Genomic DNA, 14,214 nt, shown 5'->3' with positions numbered 1-14,214 from the left:
AAGCCTTGTTGAGAAGATATGGGGTGCATCACCGAATTGCCACTGCTTATCACCCCCAGACTAACGGGCAAGCTGGAATTTCCAATAGAGAGGTAAAGTCCATCTTGGAAAAGACAGTGAATCCAGGAAGGAAGGATTGGAACCTACGTCTAGATGATGCTCTCTGGGCATATCGGACAGCTTACAAAACCCCAATAGGTATGTCCCCTTACAGGTTAATTTTTGGCAAATCTTGCCACTTGCCGGTGGAAATTGAACATAGGGCCTATTGGGCAATCAAGCAATGCAACATGAATATGGAAGAAGCAGGGAAGGAAAGGAAGTTCTAGTTGCTAGAGCTGGAAGAGTTGAGGTTAGAGGCATACGAGAATTCAAGAATCTACAAAGAAAAGACCAAATCGTTCCATGACAATGCACTCTTAAGAAAACAATTTAAAATTGGACAAAAGGTCTTATTGTATAAATCTCGACTTCAACTCATGCCAGGTAAGCTGCGTTCTAGGTGGATGGGTCCATTTACTGTGACTAATGTTTTTCCCTATGGTGCAGTAGAGATCAAAAGTCTCGACACATGTAAGATCTTCAAGGTGAAAGCACATTGATTGAAGTTGTTTCATGAGGATGCAAATGTCCCCTCTATGGTAGACATCTCGTTGGACATTCCACGGTATTCATTGGATTAAAGGAGCAAAAAGAGGACGTCGAGCATAACGACGTTAAACAATTGTGCTTGTGGGAGGCAACCCATTGTGTTTAGTTAATTTTGCTATTTTGTTTGGTTTTGATTTTTTGTGTTTAGCAGGAACCCAACAAGACAAACAGGGAAGTACCCCCAAATCCTTCTACTTTTGCATAATCACATACATTGGGGACAATGTATAACTTAAATGTGGGGGGATTAGGGAAATCTGATGGAAATTTGGGATACCTTACTTTCTTAAAATTTTTGCTCCCGAAAACTTATCCTTGAACGATTTCAACTTATCAGGAATCATGTGCTTAGGCTGAATAGATAAGATAGGATGCAAGCATGACTAACTGAATCTTTCTTGGCTGCATATGGTACCTCATGATTTTAATCGATCAATAGGCAAGATGCATAAGGGTTTGATTGATTTTCACATAATTATCTGTCAAACATGGGTTGATTATTCTAGAACTTGTTGTGTTAGGCATATAGAGACCACGATCAATGAATTCATGGATCAGGCAGTAAAACCCTATGATTCTTGTGCAAAAAAATTAAAAAAAAATTGTGACTAATGTGAGATGGAGCATAAAATGCACTCACATCTAGAAATGAAAGCAAGTGTGAGATGGAGCATAAAATGCACTCACATCTTGAAAAGAAGGCAAGGGTGAGATGGAGCATAAAATGCACTCACCATAGAACCCCAACCCCATTCTCACCTTCAGATCCTAGGAATTCATACTAAGTGGTGGAGATGTGATACATAGCAAGCTTATGGCAATAAGCACACCTTGTTTTGATTCAAAGAAAAGTAATTGCATCTGGCTGAATTGGTTTGTTAAAAGCAATGAACACCCGTGCAGTCCAAGGAGTTGAAAGGATGAGAGATCCATCCATGGACGCCCAAAGATTGCGAAATAAGGGGCGAATTTCAAAAATTTTTCTCCCCCTTCAACTGGGAATCACATTCCCTATTTAGAAAATCATATTTTCAAGGATCAATCTTGAACCTTAAACTGAATCAGATCTGAACCAAAAGGAATGGGAGAGAATAATACCTGATACAGAGAAGTAATATCTCCCAACGAAGGTGTTCACGCTCAAGGAAGGATCCAAAGACTGCTCCCACTGAAATTGGCGCAGTGCAGGATGGAGCAGAATCAGCAGTGTTCTTCCCCAAGAACTCTGTCCTTCGCAAGAAACAGTAGGATAGAACGTGAGCACAGCTTCCTTTTCAATCCTTTCTCAAAGAACTGATGTCAAGATCCAATCTTCACTTCTCCCACAGCTTAAAATCGAACTGGCAAACAGGGCGGCAAGAGAGTATTCGCAGGGTGCAGAATTCTCTCTTCTTGATTTCAACACTAAAGAGGATCTGATGTGTTTCTTGGTCTCTCTCTCAAGGCTGAAGTCCCTTCCTTCCTTTTGTTAACTTGAAAAGATCAGCTCCTAATCCCATTAGGAGGTGCTTATCCAAATCATATTTGGATCAGCCTTCTCTTGTAGTGATAAGGTTAAACCCTTATCTTATCTACGGATTAGATTAGCTTTATCCTAATCCCATTAGGAGGTTTCTAGATCTGAGGTGATGTGTCAGACGGAACTACTCCCAACTCATGAATGAACTTCTTCATCCATACGGCTTCTTTGGCAGCCTCACTTGCGGCAATGTACTCGGCCTCAGTCGTGGAGTCTGCAGTGGACCCCTGTTTGCTACTTTTCCAGCAAACAGCACACGATCCTATCATGAAAACATATCTAGATGTAAACCTTTATCATCTGGGTCTGACTGGAAATCAGCATCTGTATACCCTTGGATCTGTAGTGAGCTACCGTCGAATACTAGACAAAACTCGTTTGTCCTTCGAAGGTACTTAAGTATGTTTTTCACAGCAGTCCAATGCTCCTGCCCCGGGTTGGCCTGAAATCTTCTTACTACACTCACTACCTGAGCTATGTCAGGACGTGTGCACAGCATGGCATACATGATACTCCCCATGGCAGAGGCATAGGGAACGTCTTTCATGCCATCAATCTCCTCAGAAGTCTTGGGAGACATCTTCTTGGAGAGAGTGACTCTGTGCCTGAAAGGTATATTTCCTTTCTTGGAGTTTTCCATGTTGTATCTTTTGACTATTTTGTCAATGTAGGCAGATTGGGGTAATCCTCTTATCCGCTTCGATCTATCTCTATAGAGTTGAAGACCCAGTATATAGGAGGCTTCTCCAAGATCTTTCATGGAGAATTGCTGTGATAGCCATACTTTCACCGTAGTTAACATTCATACATCATTCCCAATGAGTAGAATGTAATCTACATACAGAACCAAGAAGGTAACCTTATCTCCATGGTACTTCCTGTAGACACAGGGTTCATCCGGATTTTGCTCGAAGTCAAATGATTTGACAGCAGAGTCAAAACGGATGTTCCAACTTCTAAAAGCTTGCTTAAGTCCATAAATGGATGTATTAAGTTTACATACCATGTTTTCCTGACCCGCAGCTATGAAGCCTTGGGGCTGCTGCATATAGATATCTTCAGTAAGATCTCCATTCAGGAATGCAGTTTTGACATCCACAGGTGAGAAGGTTTCCTCATAATCGATTCCCTCTTTCTGAGTGTACCCTTTCGCCACCAGACGAGCCTTGAAGGTCTCAACCCTACCATCGGGGCCCTTCTTCCTCTTGTAAATCCATTTGCAACCGATTGCTTTTACCCTGGAGGGCAGATCTACTAGAGTCCAGACTCTATTGGTCTCCATTGAGTCCATCTATGCTCTCATGGCCTCCACCCACTTCTGGGAATCTATGTCCAACATAGCTTCCGTGTAAGTCACGGGATCCTCCTCACTAGTCAAGGTTTCCACCAGGTAACTATCCTGGTCATAACCATAACGGACTAGTGGCCTGGATACTCGAGTGGATCTTCTAGGTTGGTCACTACCTGGAACTTATGGGACATCTCCCACTGCTCCTGAGCTCTCCTCATCAAGAACAACTTCCTGACGATGGGTGTCCAGGATATAGTCGGTTTCCAAGAATTGCGCATTATGACTGCAGAACACTTTCTGCTCACTTGGGTCATAGAATAGGCAACGGCTGGTCTTGGATTCCAACTTGTCTGCACTCGTTCTTTTAACGTGTGCTGGACAACCCCAAATCTTCAAGTGTCTGACACTTGGTTTCTTTTCGGTCCAAAGTTCATATGGAGTATTCGGAACCGATTTGGTTGGAACCCGATTTAGCACATAAATCGCAGTCTCTAATGCGTAACCCCAAAAGGATGTGGGTAACTCCGAATGTATGAGAAGTGACCGGACCATATCCAATAAGGTCCTATTCCTCCTCTCCGGAACACCGTTAAGTTGTGGTGTAGCAGGAGGAGCTAATTGTGATACTATCACATTGTCCTTTAAGTAGTCCCTGAATTCGTCAGAGAGATACTCGCCACCTCGATCTGATCGAAGGGCCTTAATTTCTCTCCCTAACTGTTTCTCGACCTCTTGTCTGAACTCTTTGAACTTTTCAAAGGATTCAGACTTCTCTCATTAGGTACATGTAACCGTATCGTGAAAAATCATCTGTGAAGGTGATGAAATACACGTGTTGATTTCGTGTCCTAACACTCAAGGGACCACATACATCAGTATGTATTAGGTCAAGTGTGCTCGTACATCTTTCAAGCCTACCGTTAAATGGCAAGGCTCACAAGTGGGAAGATCTTCTACAGTTAGAAAATCCAAAGGACCATCCTTTACCAACCTTGTGATTCGGTCAACATCGATGTGGCCAAGTCAATAATGCCACAGACACGTGGGATTAACTGTATCATGAGCTCTCTTCTTAGGGATTTCAGCCGACGTAGTTTCGGTTATGTTAGTTTGTAGAGAAGGGTGTAGAACATAGAGACCGTTCTCCAGTTCCCGTATGTGATGAATCTGTTGTTTCTTTTAATAGTAATCGTATTACTAAAGAAGACAGAATAACCATCTGCACACAGTTTTGAGACAGAAATCAAATTTCTACTTAAATTTTGCACATAAAGACAGTCTTTCAGTACAATTGTTCATTCTCTAAAAATTAATTCCACGGTTCCTATGGCCGCGGCTGCAACAGTTGCAGTAGTCCCCAAGAAGAGTGTGACTTCTCCTTCACTCAGCCTTCTGCTTACCTTGAACCCCTGTAGTGAGTTACAAGCATGAGTTGAAGCCCTAGAGTCAATACACCAGGATGCAGAAGCTACCAACAAATTGGTTTCTATAACACAAGTTTCAAAGTTACCTTTCTTGGATTCCAGGTAGGCAGGACAGTTCCTTTTCCAATGGCCGGTCTTCTTGCAGAATGACAGGCATCCGATGCTTTGTCTTTCTTCTACTTCTTGCTCTTAGCGGCTTTCTTCTGAGGCTTCTTTGCCTTCCTCTTTCTCTTGCCTGTCTTGCCAGCTTCAACAAGCATGGCTACAGGCTCATCCTTTCTAACCAGTTCTTCAGCTCTTTGCAACATATTGCTAAGCTCTTGTAAGCTGACATTCAGCTTGTTCATGTTATAGTTCATGATGAATGGATTAAAGGAAGGAGGCAAAGAGTTAATGATAGCATCTATTTGGGTTGCAAGGTCCAGCCTGGATCCAAGAGCCTCCAGTTCGTTGATGTATCCCATCATCCGAAGACAATGGTCGTGAACTTATTGACCCTTGGACATTTGTACGGTCATGAACTGTTTCAAGACATTTTGTCGAGTAGAATGATTTTGCTCTTCATACATTGTCCTGAGACTGTTTCAAGACCTTTTGGCAAGTTTGATCTGATCGAACTGCCTCTGTATTGGGTTGTCTAAGCAGGCAATGATGTAACACCGGGCAAGGGAGTTTTTCTCCTCCCATTCTTGATAGTCTCTCCTTCAGGCCTCAAAAGCCCTATCACCCGGACGTTCCGGGGCAGGATTCTTTGCCACTTTGTCCAGCTTTTCAGAAGCTAGGACCAGCATATGGTTCCTATACCAGTCAGCATAGTTTGGGCCCTTCAACTTGTTGTCATCAAGTAGTTTTGCAAAAGATCCGTTTGCCATTTTCTGATAAAAGAGCAAGCATCAGTCCACAACCTAATTTGATCCATGTTTATTTCATAGATATGGATTTTAATCTACGATCCATTTCCATTTATTCGTCTCTGAGATTTCCCTCCTTTCTCAGTGACGGAGACTACGGGTTGTCTCTGGAAATGTGGGAAATCACATAGGGTGCATGGAGCCAACTGTTTCAGCTGCATAACCCCATCACCTTTCTATGAAGGATCACATCCACTTATCATATGAGTTTTCCCTTTGGCCTCTGTCAGACATGGTTCAGAGCCATTTTCAGGTAAACCATTCTGTCCAGTGAGTGCTTACCCATCATATTCGTGAACACCAAGGTACCATGAGAGAGTTCCCATTTTCTGGTGAAGACCCTCCCACATCGGTCTATGACGCCCCTATCATCTTATGAAACACTCAGACAAGCCCAACAGCAAATGGATAGCCCATTTTCTGGTGCGTTTCCTCATTACTGAAGGACCCATCCTCATACTAATGATGGAAGGCCTTTAGAGAGTTCATTATATGAATTTCCCTATCACATGCACTCATATTAGCTGGAGGGAACAAAATTACGCCCTAGTTTGATTTAGGTCAAACCAAAGTGGCTCCCACTGACTTTCATAATGCCAGATTTCGGTGGGCCTTAAGTCGGTTAGGGTTCCGCATGTAACCTCTCGATGAGGTGTGGGGTCCACCATTGAGGGAGGTCATCCAATGACCAAAAGGGACACCATGGAAATGATGTGCATTCAGCCATGGTGTGCGCAAGAGCCACTATCGAATGAGCATGGGCCAAATGCTTATGGCCCATGTACGCAGCACATCACACATCCATATATCACATGCAGGGATAAATTGATCCAATCAATTATATATCTGTAAGGCCCGTTGGAAGCCCATTAAAATTCCATAATATTAACCATTAATATTATCTAGGTATGTGGGCTGAATTAGGGTTACCCAGTTTGGCCCATATAGCTTTATCCTTTAAAATGGGCTTTTGTAGTTTTAACTATTTAAAACTAGGCCTTTACAGGTTGGGCCGAATTAACCGTTTAATTAAATATCAATCCTTAGGCCCATTAGTGGGAAATTAGGGCTGACTTTCAGCCTTCATTAAACCCTAGAATTGGTCCAAATAGTTTTGAACCAATCTTGGTTCGAATGGGTCTAGGGTTTGATTTTTAATTAAATCCTTAATTCAAGAAAATAATCTGAAATTAAATACTGATAAAAGGAAAAACAAGAACCAGTCAAATAGGGTTGTTCGCACAATCCTTCCTGCAAAATAGAGGTTAGATCACAGGATGCAGATTCACAAACTACAAATCGCAGATAGGATTTCTCTCATCTGTGAAATGTCATTGCTTGCATATGTGTGTTGGGGTGCATGAGGTGCATGGTTTCAACCCCCATACCCTAGCCTCGGGCTCACTCCCCCACACTTGAGATGAACATTGTCCTCAATGTTCGTAGTGTTAGGGAGTCACACTTGCTAGAGCAAACTGAAGAAAAGAAAATGATGAACTGAGTCCTTAAAGAATTGGAATTTTGAGAAAAAGATCTTTATTTTACTAACTAATATTCTAAAAAGATAAATGACAAAAAGATTCCTTAACTTGTTCATGAGCAAGCATAAGAGATTATTGGTTATCTAGATAAACAGTGGATGGAGGGGGTACAGTACTGCCCATTAAATATGGTTTCAGGCGCTGACCATTTACTTTAAACGTGCCCTGAACTGGGTGGGTGAGTTCTATAGCCCCATGGGGAAAAACCTGTGAAATGGTAAAGGGTCCAGACCACCTGGATCTCAGCTTACCTGGAAACAAGCGGAGACGGGAATTATATAACAATACCTGTTGGCCTACATAAAAGTCCCGTCTCAGCAAGTTCTTATCATGCCAGTTTTTTATTCTTTCTTTATAAACTTTGGCATTCTCATAGGTGGTAAGTCTAAATTCATCCAATTCATTCAATTGCAACCGCCTTTTAGCCCCTGTGGCCTGAATGTCAAAATTTAAGAATTTAAGAGCCCAATAGGCCTTGTGTTCCAATTCAACTGGTAAATGGCATGCTTTACCAAAGACCAATCTGTAGGGGGACATGCCAATAGGTGTCTTAAATGCAGTTCTGTATGCCCATAATGCATCATCTAATTTGATGGACCAATCTTTTCTGGTGGATGCTACGGTCTTTTCCAGAATTCTTTTGAGTTCCCTGTTAGCCAACTCCACTTGGCCACTGGTTTGAGGGTGATAAGGGGTAGCTAATTTATGTGTAATTCCATATTTCTGCATTAACCTCTCAAATTGGCTATTGCAGAAGTGAGTTCCCCTATCACTAATTATAGCTCGCGGAGTGCCAAATCGGGAGAATAGCTTCTTTAGGAAGTGTACTACCCTTCTTGAGTCATTTGTGGGTAAAGCCATGGCTTCTACCCATTTGGATACATAGTCAACTGCAACGAGGATGTACTTATTCCCAAAAGAATTCGGGAAAGGTCCCATGAAATCTATACCCCAAACATCAAAGATTTCACAGATTAAAATATTGGAAAGGGGCATTTCATTCCGTCGGGAAATGTTTCCCGATCTTTGGCATTTGTCACATGTGGACACATACCGATGGGCATCTTTGAAGAGTGTGGGCCAATAAAAACCTGATTGCAAAACCTTGGCTGCCGTGCGACTAGCTCCAAAATGACCTCCTGCTTCTTTATCATGGCAAAATTGGAGTACTGACTCCATCTCCTCCTCGGGGACACATCTCCTTATGATCTGATCTGCACACAATTTATACAAAAAGGGTTCCTCCCACAGATAGTATTTTACATCAGAAAAGAATTTCTTGTTCTGTTGATATGAAAGGTTAGGAGGAAGGACTTGTGCAGCTAGATAATTAGCAAAATCAGCATACCAAGGATATGAGTATTTCTGTATTGAGTACAACTGCTCATCGGGAAATTCTTCTCGAATGTTGCTGGTTATCTCCTCTTTTGAGCTTACCGTGTCCAACCGGGAGAGATGGTCAGCAGCCAGGTTTGCAGCACCCTTCAGGTCTCTAATCTCAATGTCAAACTCTTGCAATAAAAGGATCCACCTGATCAGTCTTGGTTTTGAGTTTTGCTTGGTAAGCAAGTGCCTTAATGCCGAGTGATCTGTGTGGACAACAACCTTGGATAATATCAGATATGAACGAAACTTATCAAGTGCAAATATTACTGCGAACAGCTCCTTTTCTGTGGTGGTGTAATTGAGTTGGGGTCCAGTCAAGGTTCTGCTAGCATAGTAAATTGGCTGAAAATGTTTGTTCATTCTTTGTCCTAAAACAGCTCCTATAGCAAAATCACTCGCATCACACATCAATTCAAATGGGAGGGTCCAATCTGGTGCTATCATGATAGGTGCATGGATCAATTTGTCTTTCAAGATGTTGAAAGCATGAAGACATTCAGTTGAAAATTCAAAAGGCACTTCTTTCTGAAGCAAGGTAGATAATGGCTTGGAAATTTTTGAGAAATCTTTAATAAACCTTCTATAGAATCCGACATGTCCTAAGAAACTTCTCAAAGAACGAATAGATGTTGGGGTTGGTAATTTTTCAATTGCCTCCACCTTGGCCTTGTCGACTTCTATACCTCTTTGAGAGATCTTGTGTCCAAGCACTATGCCTTCTTGCACCATAAAATGACATTTCTCCCAATTCAACACAAGATGTGTTTCTTTACATCTAGTAAGCACCTGTTCCAGATTATTCAAACATGCATCAAATGAAGAGCCAAAAACTGAAAAATCATCCATGAAGATCTCAATAAATTTTTCAACCATATCAGAAAATATAGACATCATACATCGCTGAAAGGTTGCTGGGGCATTGCATAACCCAAAGGGCATCCTTCGGTATGCAAAGGTTCCATATGGGCAAGTAAAAGTGGTCTTTTCTTGATCTTCTGGTGCAATTGGTATCTGGTTATACCCTGAATATCCATCCAAGAAACAATAATACTCATGCCCGGCTAGCCTCTCCAACATTTGATCCATAAATGGGAGAGGGAAATGGTCCTTCCGGGTGGCTTCATTTAATTTTCTATAGTCAATACACACACGCCATCCGGTAATGGTTCTAGTAGGGATGAGTTCATTTTTCTCATTTGGAACAACAGTCGTACCCCCTTTTTTGGGCACAACTTGCACAGGGCTTACCCAAGAACTATCAGAAATAGGATAAATGATCCCAGCATCTAACAACTTAATTATTTCAGCCTTTACCACTTCTTTCATGTTGGGATTCAGGCGCCTTTGGGGCTGAACGGAAGGCTTGCTGTCCTCTTCCATCAAAATTCTGTGAGTGCAGATTGATGGATTAATGCCTTTGATATCTTCTACCTTCCAAGCTATAGCATTTTTGTGTTCCCGCAGCACTCTTAATAATTTTTCTCTTTGTAAGGGATTCAGTGCTGCGGAAATTATCACGGGGAGATCTGATGGTTCCTCAAGGAAAGCATACTCTAAATGGGATGGTAATTGCTTCAGTTCAAGGGTGGGGGGTTCTTGGGGTGATGGCTTTCCTGATGGTCCGGGCAATTTGCCTAAGTTCTCTAATTTAAGAAACCCCTTTCCCTTGAATTGAGGCTTATCATTCAGGTATGCTATCATGAGGTTTATTTTTTCATTTTCTGTTTCTTCAAGTTCTCCCTGCTGGAGGCAGAGTTCAAGAGGATCAGTTATTCTACTTACCTGGAAGCATTCATCAATTGTCAATTCAATGGCATCAATCATAAAACAAGAATCATCACTAGAGGGTGCATGTTTCATAGCATCAGACATTTTAAAAATTATCTCCTCATCTTGTATCCTAAGGCTGAGTTGTCCTTGTTGGACATCAATCATTGCTTTCCCGGTAGCCAGGAAAGGTCTCCCTAGGATAAGCGGGACCTCCACATCTTCTTGCATGTCTAACACAATGAAATCAACTGGAAAAATGAATTTGTCAACTTTAACTAACACATCTTCTATGATCCCCCTAGGATGTCTAATGGATCTATCAGCCAATTGTAATGCCACTCTAGTGGGTTGGGGTTTATTCAACCCCAATTTCTTGAAGATAGAATATGGCATTAAATTGATGCTAGCTCCCAGGTCACATAAAGCGTTTTCAATTTTTAAACTGCCAATGGTACAAGGAATAGTGAAACTCCCTGGATCTTTGAGTTTCTGAGGCAGCTTGTTCAGAAGGATAGCAGAACATTCCTCATTTAATGCAACTGTAGCCACATCTCCCAGTTTCCTTTTGTTTGCCAATAATTCCTTCAAAAACCTTGCATAGTGTGGCATCTGGGCTAAAGCATCAGCAAAAGGAATATTAATATGTAAACTTTTAAATATTTCAAGAAACTTACCAAATTCCTTCTCCAATTTTTGTTGCTTCAGCCTGTTAGGGAATGGAACTTGTGGTTGTTGGTGCATCCCTTGTTGTGCTTCTGGTTGTTCCGTCTTCTGTTGTCTGGTTCCAAGGCTTGTTTCTGCCTTGGGTTCAGCCCAATTCTTCTTTTCTACCTCAGGCAACTCTTTTCCACTTCTTAAGGTAATAGCTTGCACCTGCTCTCGTGGATTCACTTCAGTGTTGCTTGGAAGAGTTCCCGGCAGTCTGGAAGAGATTAATTGTGCCAATTGCCCCACTTGGTTTTCCAGGTTTTTGATTGAGGCTTCCTGGTTCTGGAACCTAGTTTCTGCACCTGCTATAAATTTTGTCATCAGTTCCTCCAAATTGGATTTCGGTTCAGGCTGATGATAAGTCTGGTGGAACGGCTTGGAAATATGCTGATTTGGCCAGGACTGGTTTGAATGTCCCCTCCATCCTGGATGAAAAGTATGGTGACTCTGGTAACCCTGCTGTCTTGACGAATTGCTGACATAGTCAACTTGTTCAGTAGATGGTCTGAACTGATTGCCAACTTGGCAGTCTATACTGATGTGGCCTCCCCCACACAATTCACAATTAAGAGGCTGCACATGCATGGCAGCTATCTGCATTTCATCTATTTTTTTACTGAGTGCTCCTATTTGTGCAGCTAGTGCTGTATAAGTGTCAACATTATGCAAGCCTTGCTGCTTCCTAGTTTGAGTCCTTTCCGAATGCCATTGATAATTGTTGGCTGCCATTTCCTCAATAAGTGCATGGGCAACCTCAGGAGTTTTATTATTTATGGATCCTCCGGCTGCAGCATCTAATATGGTCTTATTTGAGTCAGTAAGACCATTATAGAAAGTCTGCACTTGCAGCCAAATGGGGAGGCCATGGTGAGGAACTCTCCTTAACAGCTCCTTGTATCGTTCCCATGACTCATATAAAGATTCCCCCTCTTGCTGGAAAAAAGTAGTGATGTCATTCCTCATTTTAGCAGTTTTAGAAGGGGGAAAATATTTAGAGAGAAAACGGCTGGCCATTTCGTCCCATGTGGCTATAGATCCTGCCGGTAATGAGTTCAACCAAGCTTTGGCTTTATCCTTCAAAGAAAATGGGAATAACCTCAGCCGGATGGCATCATCACTTACCCCATTGTGTTTGAAGGTGTCACAGATTTCCAAGAAGTTAGCAATATGGGCATTCGGATCCTCATGGGCCATACCACAAAACTGAACCGTATTTTGTATCATTTGGATTATGGCCGGTTTAATTTCGAAGTTATTGGCAGCAATAGTTGGCCTGATAATGCTGGAGACAGTCCCGGTGAGGGTAGGCTTGGCATAATCCATCATAGTTCTTTGTTCAGCCATTTCTTGTGCTTCTTGTCTGACTTGCTTAGCAGCTCTCAAACGGACACGGAGAGTCCGTTCAATCTCTGGGTCGTAAAGGATCTCTTCCAGTTCAGGTCTGCTTGTCATAAACTGTTAAAGTCAAAGCAATAAAAATGCCAATATTCACAAAAGAAAATAAATAACTAATCCTATCACACTGAAAATGTAAAGTGAAGTATTGGAATACAAAACCTACATCCTATCATGAATAAATGAAGCCGATTATACTAAAAGCAGATTTAAACCAATCATCTTATTCAAGGTTCCTTTATCTACATCCATCGATTGCAACATCTGAATTCAGACCCAATTTAGATCTGAGTTCAGATCTACAAGTCTTTGGTATTGTTAGTCTAGAGAAATTAATAAATAATAATTCAGATCTGAGCTGGATATCTCATACACACTCATTGGTATACACTACAATATACATCCATTAAGGTTGGAATCAATTCTGTGATGCTTTAGGGCTGAAATCAGATCTGATCTAAAAAAAAAATTTAAAAGGATCTGAAATAAACTAAAACCAGTCCTGAGTTAGGCTTGGGTTAAAAACTCTACAATTGAAGCTCAAACCTGTATAGCTGATGCATATCAAACACTTGCTAAGACCTGAAAATTGGGTCTGCAATGTTTGGTATTGCAAGCTATTCGGCCCATACAACTTTTGTAGAAATCTGAAATCAGGTCTGCTAACTGTTGCACTATAGCAGCCCTGCTACAGATCTGAATGCTAAAAGAAATACTTGGAAAGTGCTAATTTTTCTTAAATATCTGAGGCATAACAATTATTCAATCCAAACATACACCTCCTTAGCTAATGTAGCTCGGTTACAAGTGGGTAAAGCCAAGAATTCAGTCCACCCAGAATTCATAGTATGCTCTGTATCAGTTCAGTCCTCACATCATATCAACTGCATTTCAGATTTGAATTTCTCTCATTCCTTGCTATCCATTCACCCTTGAGGCAGGTTGGATGTATCCTAGGGTGGATTGGGGTAGTGATGGCACCCAATTCACCTCAAACTTGCATCGGTTCAGATCTGAGTTCAGAGGAATTCAGATCTGAACTGAGCAGATCTGTAACAGCAGAATTCAGATCTGAACTCAAGTCTGAGTTTGGATCTGAATTCTCAATTGCCTTACCTTCAGTTATTGCTACCAAATTGTTTTTGGGGAATAGCAGAAGTGCCCTAGGGTGAATTGGGGTGGTGATGACACCCAATTCCCCTCAAAATTTCATCAGTTCAGGTCTGAGTTCAGAGGAACTCAGATCTGAACTGTTGCAGATCTGCAATAGCAGAATTCAGATCTGAACTCAGATCTGAGTTCTGATCCGAATTCTCAATTGCTCCTCTGGTTGTTCAAAAGATCTCCCCCTTTTTTTTTTCATTTGTTTTTTTTTTTTTTTTTCTTTTTGTAATGAAAGAAAAGAATAATAAAATCTGAAACACAAGCAACTCTTTTCGGCTGAGTGCTGCAGATCTGAAATCTGCTGATCTGAGTGCCGAATGCAACTCAGATCTGCAACACTCATGTTTATGTGAATTTTTTTTTTTTTTTTTTTCTTTTTGAAGGGAACAACATCAAGATTGAATAGAAATCAAATATGCCTTTATTAAAATGAAACTGAAACCAAAAAAAAGAA

At 41.4% G+C, this 14,214-nt stretch overlaps 1 non-coding gene across 1 annotated transcript; it reads left to right on the top strand.

Annotated features, from left to right (window-relative positions):
* The first annotated feature begins 12,060 nt into the window (after positions 1-12,060).
* LOC148874326 (small nucleolar RNA R71) lies at positions 12,061-12,167 on the top strand. Its single transcript, XR_016106125.1, has one exon. It is a non-coding gene; the product is annotated as a small nucleolar RNA R71 (small nucleolar RNA).
* Positions 12,168-14,214: the final 2,047 nt, after the last annotated feature.

This window comes from Nelumbo lutea, chromosome 1, assembly GCF_056320005.1.
Source record: "Nelumbo lutea isolate HS-2025 chromosome 1, American lotus-T2T, whole genome shotgun sequence".
Lineage (NCBI taxonomy): Eukaryota > Viridiplantae > Streptophyta > Magnoliopsida > Proteales > Nelumbonaceae > Nelumbo > Nelumbo lutea.
The sequence above is the reverse complement of the archived record's forward strand: the minus strand, read 5'-3'. Positions and strand labels throughout refer to the sequence as shown.